This window comes from Pan paniscus, chromosome 4, assembly GCF_029289425.2.
Source record: "Pan paniscus chromosome 4, NHGRI_mPanPan1-v2.0_pri, whole genome shotgun sequence".
NCBI lineage: Eukaryota > Metazoa > Chordata > Mammalia > Primates > Hominidae > Pan > Pan paniscus.
In genome coordinates this window covers 68754609-68768826 of record NC_073253.2, presented here as the reverse complement: position 1 = coordinate 68768826, position 14218 = coordinate 68754609, and the positions used below count along the sequence as shown (strand labels likewise).

Here is a 14218-nt window from a genome sequence, read left to right as displayed (position 1 = left end):
GGGAGGACATGAGGAATCTCATTTCCAAGAATAAGTACACAGTAGTTTCTTTTACCCTCAGGAAACAAGACAAGGATCTCACCAGCCACTATCTTAGAGCTTTCCATTGGATGGAGGAATAATCATAACTATGCTTATCCTACTTCTAGCTGGCCCACTGGTCAAGGGATGACCTGTATCAAGGAACTAGCACTAAGGTTCCAGTTCAAAGTGCTGGTAGTACACAGTTAGAAATAATTGGAAGTTACCTTGTTTTGACCAAAACATAGTCTCTATCATACACACAATTTTGTTAAATAATTGAACGGCCTATATGGTAGGACTAAATACGTTACATTCCAACAAGATACAATATGACTATAGAAGTCAACTTGGATCTCATTCATAGTAGGAGTGAATTTAAATTTGTCTACTTAAAAATTCAAAAGAGGATGCATCATGTTGATTCCAACAAGGGCTTCTGAAAAGTATCTTTAATATATCTCCTTTGTGGAAGATCACTGAAAAGAAAAATATTATACATTTCAGAGAAGCTCCTCCTGATTCCAAATTCTTCCCCAATCCTGGTGACTTCAGCAGTAGCATATGACTGCTTCTCCTTAACTTATACAGCATTCCTTAAATCTCAATCCAAAATTGTCCATCTTCAGATCTTTCATTTTCAGATTTAACGTCATTAGTATTTTAGACATCTTCATGAATGGTATCAATTGAGTAATGTACTAGAATTTAATTCATATTTTTGTTTCTGCTGGTGCTGCTTGAGGCTGAATAGCATAGTGGGGAAGTGTGAGTTTTAATGTAGACAAATGTGGGTGCGAAATCTCAGACTTTCATTTACTATCTGTATCACTTTGGGCAATTCTCCTTGCTTCTTTAAGCTTTAGTATCTCCATCTGTAAAATGGGGTTAATATTTATTTCTTAAAGTTGTTGTGCAGATTACATAATATATTTTAAGTTCCTGATACCAGCTAAGCCAGTGGTTCTCAAGCACTAATTTGCAAGAGAATCAGTTTAAGAGCTTGATTTAAAAAAAAAATCACTACATTCAGAAGTGCTGATTCAAAATATCTGGAGAGGGGTCTGAGACTCCACATCTATTAACCTCAACACCTCAGGTACTACTAATTCAAGTGTTTTAAAGAACATACACGCTTTGAGAAACACTGTATTAGGCTCTTAATGGATGTTAATTTCCTTTTATATTCCTTGCAGTAAACTTACTAACAAAGTATAGAAATTTGATGCTGGTATTAGACATTATCCCAAACCAGCAGTTATTTTAGAACTTCATCAATTATCTCAAAGCCCCAACTCTATTTCACTATTGATAGCTGACCTCACACTGCCAATACTCAGAGAAAATAGAAGCCATCAGACAGAAAATGTGCCAAACCTATAAACTGATTCCTTCTTTATTCATCTGGTGAATGAATGTTTATTGAATGCCTAATAGATACCAGGCACAGCTCTAAGACAGCTGTCAGCAAACTATGCCCTATGGACCAAATTCTGTCTGCTGTCTCTATTTATAAAGTTTTATTGAAACAGAGTCATGTTCATTTGCTTACGTGGTTTATAGCTGCTTTTGTACTAATAGCAGAGCTGAGGGCTCATGATAAATACTGTGTGGCCCTCTGTCTTAGTCAAATCAGGCTGCTGTAACAAAAGTACTATAAACTGTGTGAGACTTATGAACAATAAACATTTATTTCTCACAGTTCTGGAGTCTGTGAAGGCCAACATCAAGATACTAGCAGATTCAGTGTCTGGTGAGGGCCTCTTCTTCATAGAAGGTGCCTTCTAGCTGTGTCCTCACATGGTGCAAGAGGCAAACAAGCTCCCTGGACCCTGTTTAATAAGGGCACTAATCCCATTCATGAGGGCAGAGCTTTCATAATCTAGTCACCTCCCAAAGGCTCTACTTAATACCATCACCTAGGGGCTTAGAATTCAACATAAGGATTTGGGCAAACATAAATATTCAGACCATCGTATCCTAAAAGCCTGAAATATTAACTCTCTGGCTCTTTCAGAAAAGTTTCTTAATCCCTAATCTAGGGACAGACTTTTGGACACGATTTCCCTTATTAGATCCTTATTTCTTACCTGATTCCCCTAAACATCTAGCTTTTCCTCTTCACCTCAAGAAGTGCCAATATTGCAACCTTGAAATTTTCTCTTCTACCTTAGTAATCAACAAAAAAGTATTAAAAAACATAGTGTTTGGAGGGGAAATTTCAAATTTCTCTTTGTATTTCATTAAATAACGATTTAAGTAAATATAAAGTCATGTCAGTTTGGATACTTTACACCAAAAACTAACTTTGGCTAATGTATGCAGAAAATGGAATTAGTTGGAGGTATATTTACTAGCTAAATTCAGAATAAGCCAGAGTCCAGAGATCCAAGTCAGGAACCAGGGCAAACCCTGGAGTTTTAAACTGCAGAAATTTCTTATCCATGGAGCTCAGATATAGAGGTAATGAACAGCTGAACTGTTATATATTCAGTCCATGTATCATTCCCTTCAAAATTCAAAGTCCTAGGATAAAGTGTTTGAAGAGCATGTTTGATCCAGGTCTGTTTCCTAAAGATAAGCAGGGCACCTTGACTTCCTTCCCACAAAAAACGCCTTTGAGGGCAAAGAGAAAATTCCCCAGAAAACAAAGCAGAGTGTTATTTAAAAGGGTCACAATTTAAATAGACAAGAAACCGACAAATGCTGAAAAACAGTCCGTTGGGAAAGGAGAGGTAGAGGCTTAAATTATGTTCCAAAATCCACTTCAGGCCTAGATTGAAAAGATCATAAGAGATCTGAAATGAAGAATTTTTCAGGAAAATTGCCCTTTACATTCAGATCACACCAGATTTCATTTAAACCTCAGCTGTTTCAGTTTTTCCTTTCCAAAAGTTCTTCTCAACAATTTCTCATATTCTCCAGCTTCTGTATGACTTTTAGAACAGTTATTTTAACCGTGAGCCTCTCATGATGTTCATTATGCTACCCCACCCCTTCATACTGACGGGGTCCTCGAAGTGATGGTCCGAATATTGACGATGTCTATCATCAATCTTTTTTTTCCTAATTCCCCTTCTGATCAAGATACATGATCCCTACCTAGGGATATTAAATATTTTAAAAGGTAAGTTTGCTTTTAATTTATTTAACAAATGCTTAGTTCCTTAATGTGTGCCAAGTATCATCCAAGCCCTTTAGCCCTTTGCAACTATTAATTCATTAGCAACACTAGGAGATAGGTACTATGATTAACCCACTTTGTAGATGAAGAAGCTAAGTATAAAAAGTTTCATGGGCCGGGCGTGGTAGCTCATGCCTGTAATCCCAGCACTTTGGGAGGCCGAGGCTGGCAGATCACCTGAGGTCAGGAGTTTGAGACCAGCCTGGCCAGCATGGTTAAACCTTGTCTCTACTAAAAATACAAAAATTAGCTGGATGTGGTGGCTCACGCCTGTAATCCCAGCTATTCGGGAGGCTGAGGCATGAGAATTGCTTGAAACTGGGAGGTGGAGGTTGCATTGAGCCGAGATCATGCCACTATACTCCAGCCTGGGTGACAGAGCAAAACTCTGTCTAAGAAAAAAAAAAAAAAAAAAAAAGTAGTTTCATGTAACCTGGCCAGGCACGATGGCTCATGCATGTAATCCCAGCACTTTGAGAGGCTGAGGCAGGTGGATCACCTGAGGTCAGGAGTTTGAGACCACCCTGGCCAACCTGGTGAAACCCCATCTCTACTGAAAACACAAACATTAGTCGGGCATGGTGGTGGGCCCCCGTAATCTCAGCTACTCAAGAGGCTGAGGTGGGAGAATCTCTTGAACCCTGGAGGCTTGCGAAGTTTGCAGTGAGCCAAGACTGTGATGCTGCACTCCAGCCTGGACAACAAAGTGAGACTCTGTCTCAAAAAAAAAAAAAAAAGGAAATTTCATGTAACTTAACATCTTCTCTGATATGGCTAATAAGTGACAGGGCAGGTATTTTAATCCAGGCTCTGAAATTTGTTTAACCCCAAAACCATGTTTCCTTCAAACATTACAAAATTAACTTATCCACAAAGGAATTGGAGACATGACATTGACCTTATTAGCAGCTAAAGATCATTAACAGTTTAATTCTCTGGAGCTCAGCTTTGTGGAATCTTATATAGCAAATTTGCAGTACAAAAAACCATTATCTGCTAATTACCAACATCTACTCATGCCTGATTCAGTTAAGTGAGTCTGCCTCTTTATTTTTTCATTTATTTATAAAAGCGTGTGCAGAGAGTGCTGTATTCAGGAGTCTTCAAGGTGCTGGAGATACCAACAGGCATAAGTTTATGATATCTGAGCAGGCGTGTCTAATCTGGACCTGAGGGTCTCAAGGAGAGGTTCTTGGAAGAGAAACCTGTACGTTCCATGGAAGTGGATCATGTAGGAAGGAGGGTGGTGATTAGGGGAGAGCTGGCTCCTGGAGTGGGGATAATGTGCCTAGATCCCAAGGCAGGAAACTGCATGTTGAGTACAGCTATCACATAGGAAGCATCTGAGACTGGAGTCTAAACTTCAACTGTCTAATTTGATACTCACCAGCCACATGTTGATATTTAAGTTTAAATTCATTAAATAAAGTACAATAAAAATTAAGGTTCTCAGTTGCACTAGCCATATTTAATTGCTCAATAGTTACCTGTGGCTAATGGACACCTTACTGGACAGTGAAGATATAGAGCAATTCCATCATCACAGAAAGTTCTGTTTGGACAGCACTGCTCTAGGGTACTGAGCCTAGGATACTGTTTAAAAATGTTAATTTTTAAGTTAAACCTGCAAGTAATGGAACAAAATCTCTGGGGATGGGACTTGGGAATCTGAACACTGTAACATGTCTGCACATAATTCTGATTGGAAACCAGATGTGTAAACTGTAATAGAAGGTGCAGTGACTGATTAAAGTGGTAGGAGAGGCAGAGACAGCTCACAAAGAGTCTTTGAATATTAATCTAAGAGACCAGGATTTAAATATAAACATGAAGAGATCCTTTGAAAGGAAAGAAGGAAGAAATTCTATTAGATTAGCATCGTCCAAACATTTCTCCATTCTGTTGCTAGAATGGTCTTCACAAACCTCAGACCTCCTCTTGTCAACAACTTTCCCCTGGTCAGTCTTTCTATTGCTTTTAGCTAATAACCCAAATCTCTGACATGACCTGCAGACATTACTATCTCAAGGATCTTTTAGAACCCTGACTCCCCCCTTCTCCCAACTGCACCATGAACCTGGGCAGTGATCTCAAACTTCTGTCACTTTCCTTTCAAAGATCAAAAATCATTGTGCGTAGCTGTCCATCAGGCTGTAGGCTTCCTGAAGGCCAAGTCTGTGTCATTGTCTGCCCAGCACCCAGCAGAATGTCTAGCTCATAATAGTTCATAACAAGTATTTCACAAATATTCAGGTATAGTCACAAAATGAATGGATCCATAGAGATTCTCAGTGAAGATCCCTCATCGGCCTTTTATTAAATCTGTGAGCTAGTTTGATTTTTCTGTCTCAAAAAGCAGAATGAAACTCACCAGGAAGCTCATTTGTCCAAAAGAAGAGCATCTGACAAACTCTGGGCTAGCTCTTCTGGAAATGTCAGTTCTCTGAAGATGAATTCTTGAAAAGGTTGTCTTATACAGCTATCCCCTTTTCACCTAATTCCACTACAATGCAGCAGCTTTAATGCAGTAATATAGATTATTATTATAAATGGCATCAAATTCCAAATTCTATGTTAAATCTCTACTTTACCTTCCTTTATCACTCAGGATCTGGATGATCACTAATTACACCAGCCACTTCTTTCTCTATACTCTTGTGTCCTGGGTGAAGCATACAATTTGAATTTTGTTACAATATCCTTCATCACCCTTGGACTATCCATGTGTGTGTCTGCCTGACCTTCCCATGCTCAAGTGAGCAGGCAGGAATGCAGTAAGTCATTCCCTGATGTTAACAAATTGAACTGCTTTGCTTTCTTCAGAAAACTCTTCGATTACTAACCTCCCTGCAACAGATAGGATAGCCAAGCTCTGAAATAGCCTCAGGCTACCCTAATAATGTTCTGCTTTAGCCAAGCCAATCTTTTCACCATCTCTAAAACCTTCCACATCTTTGCTCATTGTGATGCCTACATAATTCATTCACTCCTTCCTTTTCACTTAGCTTCCACCTTTCCTTTAAGATGAAGTTTCTTCATGAAACCTCCTAGTGACTCCAGTTACTAGGGGTGTGTCTTAACTCAGGTTTTCAAGTGTAGCATCTAAGATTGAGATTCTTGTAAAACTAATTTAATGAGGGTATGCTCTCTACAGAAGAGGAGTTAAGGAAGGAAGCAAGACAGAACAAGAGAGGAAAGGTAAGCAAATATGGGTCCTGCCTAGATATTAGCTTCTACTTTATCCCACAGGGAGCTGCTAAATATGAATTTTATCACAGAGCTGTTTCTTCCTTGAGGGGGGGTGGTCAATCTTTCATGCCCTAGTATTAGTGAGTTATGGGCCACTGGCTTTGGTGGGAGCCTGCAGTATAAACACTTCAATTGAGATAGTTTCCTTTTACCTAAGGCAATCCTCTACAGAATTCTCCTAGAATAGTTCTCAGAGCAGCTAGGGGACATGGGAACAACCAGTGAAGAAAATCTGGGTGAGGCACCACTATAGTGTAAATTTTTTTTGACAGCTTGCTATACTTTAATGTATAATACTCAATTCAAGGTACGAGACAATTGCATCTAACATTGTTATAAATCAAAGAGACATCAGATCAGTTATCAAGGGCTTCAGAACATCAAGGGCCCCAGTTATGAGCAGCATCTTCATACCCTCCATGTTTAACATCTTTACTTTCTGGGTATAATTTAATAAGATCATCAATTTGAAGAATGGTAACTGCAGCTTCTGTTGCAAATTTCAAACTCTTAACTTTAACTGTGGTTGGTTCAAACACCCCTGCTTGTTTGTTGTGTCTAGGTTTACCATTTCTCAAATCAAGACCAATTCATTTTAGATTTTTACATTCTGGGTTAACTTGAGCCTCATTATGAAAAGCCCTTAAACTGTGCAACCAGATCTGTGGAGTTCTGGGCAGCATTAACTGTCAGTGAATAACAGGAAGAGGTCTTGCAGACTCTGCAATAGCAAGCTGTTCCTGAGACTCCATGCTGGTTTCACAGTTTTCAGGGTATATGGAAAAGGCTGCTTCTACAGCACCCCCAACTAGCATCATGGATTTTGACTCCAAAACTTTCTTCACTATGCAAAGGGCATCATGTAGAGTGCTCCATCTCATCACATACGAAATCATTTGCCCCATGTAAGATAATTGATGCAGATGCACAAGCCTTACTGGTTTTGATTAAGATCAGCTCATCATCACAAATTCTCTCCTGTACCACTTCTTCCACCTGTCCTGACACTGCAGTTTCAAAAGTTTCTTCACCCTTCAAATTGGCCAGGGTTGACAGAACAGTCCCTCCAGAAGTTTCAGCAATGCATTTAAGGTCCCTTTTTAAAGCTCTTCTAATTTCCATAGCCCCAACCTCTACAAAATACTTTGACACATATCATCAATTCCACCAGCTATTAGAATAATATTGGCATCAATTGCCAGGATCTTCGGAATTCTCTCCTTGATAATATCTGATTCTTTCTGTCTAATTTGGTCCAGTTTTTCAGGGTCTGTAATGACCACCTGTACATCAAGTATATTAGTCCATTCTCACACTGTTATAAAGAACTGCCTAGACTGGGTAATTAATAAAGGAAAGAGGTTTAATTGACTCACAGTTTTACAGGGCTTGGGAAGTCTCAGGAACTTACAATCCTGGCCGAAGAGGAAGGAAACATGTCCTTCACATGGCAGCAGAAAGGAGAAGCGCAGAGGGAGAAGGGAACAGCTCCTTATAAAACCATCAGATCTTGTCAGAACTCAGTATCATGAGAACAGCATGGAGTCCCTCCCCCAACATATGGGACTTACAATTTGGATTACAATTCAAGATGAGATTTGGGTGGGGACACAGAGCCAGACAATATGGCAAAGCTTCATTTTTGTTTTTTCACAGGCTAGAGTTAAGTCAAGCAATTTTCGCATTAACAATTCTTTTGGGCATGCCCTGGGATCCCACCACACAGCTGAGTGCATACCCACTGATCAGCATACTCTCCATCTGACTTCTCGCATGGGCTTTCAGAATATTAACAGAATTGGCTGGATAGCGAGGCTGGCCTCTTAATATCTGTGTATGTAGTAACAAGTACAGTATCTGCTACTATATTAGCAAATAAATCACCATTTATTCCAATAATTTTGGAAGACATCCATGTCTCAGTGGAATTAATCAGGCAATCTCTTCCCAGTTCATCTGTGTTGATAATTAAGTTTTAACGGATATAATGCAGGGCTTCCCATTGAGGTAGTTCCATCTCCAACTTCTTTGTCTTACAGGTCAGCCAGCTCACAAAGAACTTTAGCTGCAGGATTGTTCTACCTCCAGTAACTTCAGGATGGCTGCACCATCATTAGTAATGGTTACATCACCAACATCATCCACCAACATTTTATCCAAGCCAACTGGACCAAGAGAAATTTTCACAGTATTGGCAATTGAAGCTTAAGCCATAACGTTCTGGGAGCGGACCACCTCCCCATTGCTGTGGTCTTGGTCCCCGAACATGAACACGGACAAAGGCCCCTCCATCTTCAACGCAGGGGTATACGTTGACTTCCACTCACACACACTGCGGGCAACCAGTATCATCTCACCTCAGCCAACCAGCGACCAGAGCAGTGATGCGTGGAGCCGACCCGCATGACGCCGCAGGGGCTGCTGGGTAACACCCCTACACCAGCTTCCCAGCTCCCCCAATGCTTGGCCGCAGGACATGGCAGGAAAGCTAGTGTGAATTTTTAACTTGGGCAAAAATTTGTTTTTGGAGGGCATGGGAGGGAGGAACTTAGACATTGCAATGCTTCATGGCTCTCCAAAGGACCAGTGTATAAAGAGATGTGCAATGTATCCACAGTATCAACGTTTTATGGGAGGAGGGAATAAATAGGGGGGAAAAGTCTGAAAGCTCCTTAGGGGGGTAATGATAGAAAAAAAAAGGTTGAGAAACACTTCAATATGGGGTGCAGTCTGTTTGTTCTCTGAAGTCCTAATGCATTGATTTTCACATCAATTGATTGTACATGTGCTATTTGTTTTGTATTCCCCTCAGTGCATAGTACATCAGCATATAACAGTTAATAGTAGTGGTCCCCCTGCTTGTGGAATTTATACACAGCAGCTTCCCAGGCCATGGAAGAAATTCCACCTGGATCTATTTATTTCCTTCTTGAATAGAAGATGAGATTTTTCCCTTCATGTTCTCATCTCCATCTAAAGTGTTTAAGTTCAAAACTCTCAATTCCTGAAGTTGGAGGTTACAGTGCGCTATGATCACTCCACTGCACTCCAGCGTGGGCAACAGAGTAAGGCTCTGTCTCTAAAAAATAAAAATAAATAAAAAATAGAAAATAAAAATAAAACTCTCAGTTTAGGGTTTAAAAATATTTGATGTTGGTGATCAATCAACTTTATCCATTCTAATACACTTCCTGAAAAGTCAGTCTTTCTTCCCTTTCCCACTTCCTCTGCGTGTTTCTCTCCAGTTCTCATTAGTTTCCCCATTTCCCCTCTTTCTACCAACTTTCAGTGTGAGTTAATCTTTCCAATCTGAAAATCTGGCCCTGTAAATTTGCATCTGCTGATTATTGAGATATATCTTTCAGCTCCAAACCCACCTTTCCACATTTGCATTGCGATGCTGGGTCTGGGACTCTTCCAACCATTGTCTCCCCTTTGCTGGATGTCTCCCAGTTCAGCTCTCCCTAAAGAAGGTACAAGAAGGGATGCTGAGGGTAGGCAGAAGGAAAAGACATGTGTTCCTTGCTAAGTGGACACTGCTCCCACCAGGTTCACCACAGCAAAGCAGTTCACCTGAGCAGTGGCAGTGGATCTGGCTTCCAATTTTTCCACACTCATAGAACTAGCTTCATTGTACCCTTTAAAGACACCAGCACTGATGGCCCCATGTTACCTCCAATAGGGGTCTGAGTCCCAACTCTGTTAAGCCCCTTTCCCAAGTACCTATTCCAACCACTTCCCTTTGTTCCTCCAGCATTTACTAGATCTGGGTCACCTCCATGCTTCTTTTTTGCCTTTTCAGCTCCCAATTCCTTAAATTCTCTCGGTTAAAATAACTGCCAAGATTTCTGTTTTTTTGACTAGACTCTAGGCCCCAAATGCTAATATGCTGCTCTTGGTCCAAGATTTCTCTGATTCTTTGTTTTTCACTTTGTAAAAACTAGAGGATGAGGGGACACTTGCTTCAGGGTACCTGAGAGAGAAAGCTGATGAGAATGGAAATACACAAAAAGCAGAGTCATACATTTGGGATCTAGACCACAGAATTATGTAAATAACTAATAGTATAATATTTCTACTGAATTTCTGTACTGGTTGAATTGTGTCCACCAAAACATATGATCAAGTGATAATCTTTGGTACCTATGAATATGACATTTTTTGGAAATAGGGTCTCTGCAGATGAATCATGTTAAGGTGAGGTCATACTGTATTAGGGTGGGCCCTAATATAATGACGAGTATTCTCATGACAGGATGGAAATTGAGACACAAGACAGAGGCATATAAAGAGATGGCCATATGACGTCAAGGCAGAGATTGATTTCATCTAAAAGCCAAGGAACACCAAGAATTATCAGCAGCCACCAGAAGGTAGGAGAAGGGCAAGGAAGAATCCTCCCTTAGAGCCTCCAGAGAAAGCATGGCCCTGCCAACAACTTGATTTCAAAACTGTGAGAGAATAAATTTCCATGGTTGGAAGGCACCAACTTTCTGATAATATGTTACATGAGCCGTATTAAACTAATACCATTTCCAACTTCCAAAAAGAAAGAAACATCATTAAAGCATTTGTTTCTTATGTATATGTGTGGTTTCAACATGTGTCTGCAAATAAACTACTTTGTTTAATTTAGGAAACAATTTTCACTTCCACAAGAATGACAGTGAGGATGACAAGGCCTACCTTTGTCTTGGTTTTGAATGAATGATTCCTAATCATTATAAAACTTAAACATAGCTTTTTTTGGTCTAAGCTTTTACAACTTGGCATTATGGACTCTTATGTAATTCCTTAAGCATTTATACTGAAAAGGTACTGAACTGTTTATTCACAACCCACAGAAACAATATAATGTATTATTTACACCAGGCAGACAGACACAAACTCTTTTTTTATTTTGCCAGTTACTTATATTTCTTTTTAAACAAATTATCAGAAAAATCACAATTAATATGGCAATGACCTCCTATTACTTTTGCTATTTTCCCTTACCTAATGGACTCTTTTGGCAATAATAAGGCAAGAAAAATTTTGATCTTAAAAGCCAGAGAGAAGCTATGATCTCAAACTACTTTGCCATGTTAATTAATGGCAAAACTTTGGGAATTTTCATTTCAGTCCAAGCAAACTTAAAATATCTAAAAGCCAATTATTTCAATCAGATCCTTAATTAAACTGGGACAAACATGTATCCCACTCAGTATACCTAGGTTATTATGTGGTCAGTCAACCCAACCCACTTCTTCCTAGCTGTAAATCCACTTGGGTTCTAGTCCTTGTTATAAGTTGACCTGTTGAAACATCATTGCCTTTTTTCTTCCACTAACCTTGCTGATGAGTCTGCTGGAGTGGTAGTGAACAACAACCTTGTCCATGAAGACCATAGCAAAACATCTTTGTCCCGAGCAATATTCTGGGAATGTGTTTTCATTTAAATCCCTCCATCTTTGCATATTGTCTTTTTCACTTTCATTAAGGTCGTGGCCACAAGCCTGCAAACATTCAAGTAAAAGTCGCAGATGTCTCAACTCTTTGTCTTCTCAGACTTCCTCTATCTGTCTACCCTCACCCTGGATGTTCTCCAGGCCTCCTAAAAAGGAAGGCAACTCAGCCTTCTTTATGATTCTTTATGACACTTTTTTTGTTTTATTCTTTCCTTTTTGTGGGAGGAGAAGCATCACAGTGTAGTAACTAAGGGCTTTGAAGAAAAGTGAAAAGATGGGTTTAAACTTTAGGCTCTACCATTTATTAGTTGTGTGTCCTCAAACAAATTATTGAAACTTCCACAAAACTCATTGCCCTCATTTACAAAATAGAAACAAGTAATTTATACTTGAGGTTATTTTTGAGGATTAATGAGACAATATATGTAAAGTATTAAGTGCTTTTGATATAATAAGTAACAAAAGAATTTTTGCACCTGTCTTTGTTTGCTTGATATTTAGCCATAGTCACATTTATATTAGACTCAAGTAAACTTTGGCACATCCTGTATTTCAGTGGGCCCTAATAGTAAATATCAAGGCAAATGAACAGCCAATTTTGCTACATCAATTGTAGCATATTTATGCAAGGGCACTGTCAGTATATGGGAAATGAAAGAACTTTTTATGCATGGAACAATGAACAATTATAGTAGATTAAATACCAGTTGTTAAAACACACTGTATCTATACAAAAGACAAATGAGAAGGAAAATTAAAACTAAATATATTTAATGAGACCCATAGCCATCTTCTGCTCATCTTAGTTGTCAGTGTGTTTTTTATTTTAGTTTGGTTTTTCCTGTAAAGCAGTAAAGATGTTGAATTTTGCTCTGGAAATTAAACCAAGAGAGGTAAAATTTTTTTATTCCTCTGAGAAATATTGCAGATTATTGTGTTCCATGAATAGTATAATTACTTTCACAATAACAGAAGACTGAACAGTCACAGGTGTTGGGTTTTGCATTGCAAAGTGTGGGTGAAGCCATCATTAGCAGCTTTGTTCTCAGTGTCACCAAAAACAGGCATCGCTGTGTGCCTCATAGTTGCCAATATTCCAGGGTATTCGTAGAGTCAGACTCTCAAACATCTTGAACCAACAATTCCTAGAGGAGGCTACCCATTTTAGAATGTAATTTTTATCATGCCCTTCTCTCCTTCAGCCACAGACCTGACATGAGCAGCAAGTGTCCAGAACTGCAGGACTCTCCTTGAAAGGCACATCTAGTGATGAGTCTTCACTGTCAAATGTCTCTTCCTAACATGCACTTTCTAAGGCTTCCTATACATATTCTAAAATAAGACTGGCTCCTCCTTTATCTATGCCTATCCTCCTTCTTCTTCCCACAAATCTGCCATGCCTCATGTCCCTTCTGCAGTGATCAGAGAGAAGCAGTGGAATCAAGCATGACTTCAGCAGTTTTGATCTGAGCAGATGAAGGATTAGTTGTCACTAATTTATATGGGGAAGAATGCATAAGAAGCAGGTTTGGATGTAGGGGATGAAGGCAATCAAAAAAAGGGAGTTTTATTATTATGTTTGAAACATGTATTATGCATCCATATGAAAATCAAGTGAACAGTTGAATATGAGACTCTAGAGTTCCTGGGAGAGGCCAGGGATAGAGATATACATGTGACAGTTACCAGTATATAGATGGTATTTGAAGCCATGAGATCACATGCAATGGCCAATGGAGTTAGGGTAAATGAAAAAGAGAGGACAAACAACTTACTTTTGTGAAAATTCAACAATAATAAGATGTGAAAGAAATGAGAAGTAATTAGTGTAAGTTTTTATACAATCTGTTTTCTACTCTTGGCTAAATATGCCAAGATTTACTAATCATTTTAATGGGACATGTTTGCCCAATCCCAGTACCATGTTTCACTTATTTGTGAGAAGTAAATGAACCTCTAATAATTTAGCAATCAGAATGGAATACAGCAAGTCAGCCATGACAGGAACTGTACAAAGGAAAAAGGGACCAGTGTCCCATGATCTGAATCCCAAAATTTAATCGGATCATTAGACTATGTTCCATTATTGTCTTTAAAAAGCAAATAACTTTGTCACTTAAAAATCCCTCTATTTCTGTCTTAATCATTTCAGGTTCTGTTCTCCTAAAAATATACTTATGAGGCTGAATTAGTGAACCTAAATGTAGTAATTTTTATTTATTTCCTACAGATTTTATATTGATGGATTTGACTCATCATTAGTCAAGCAATATATTTTTTAACCTAAAGCCAAATATTCACTGCATTAACTTTCTTT

At 39.0% G+C, this 14218-nt stretch overlaps 1 pseudogene; it reads right to left on the bottom strand.

The window, feature by feature from the left end:
• Positions 1 to 6834: 6834 nt before the first annotated feature.
• On the bottom strand, positions 6835 to 10143 carry LOC100996050 (T-complex protein 1 subunit alpha-like; annotated as a pseudogene).
• Between the last annotated feature and the right edge of the window lie 4075 nt (positions 10144 to 14218).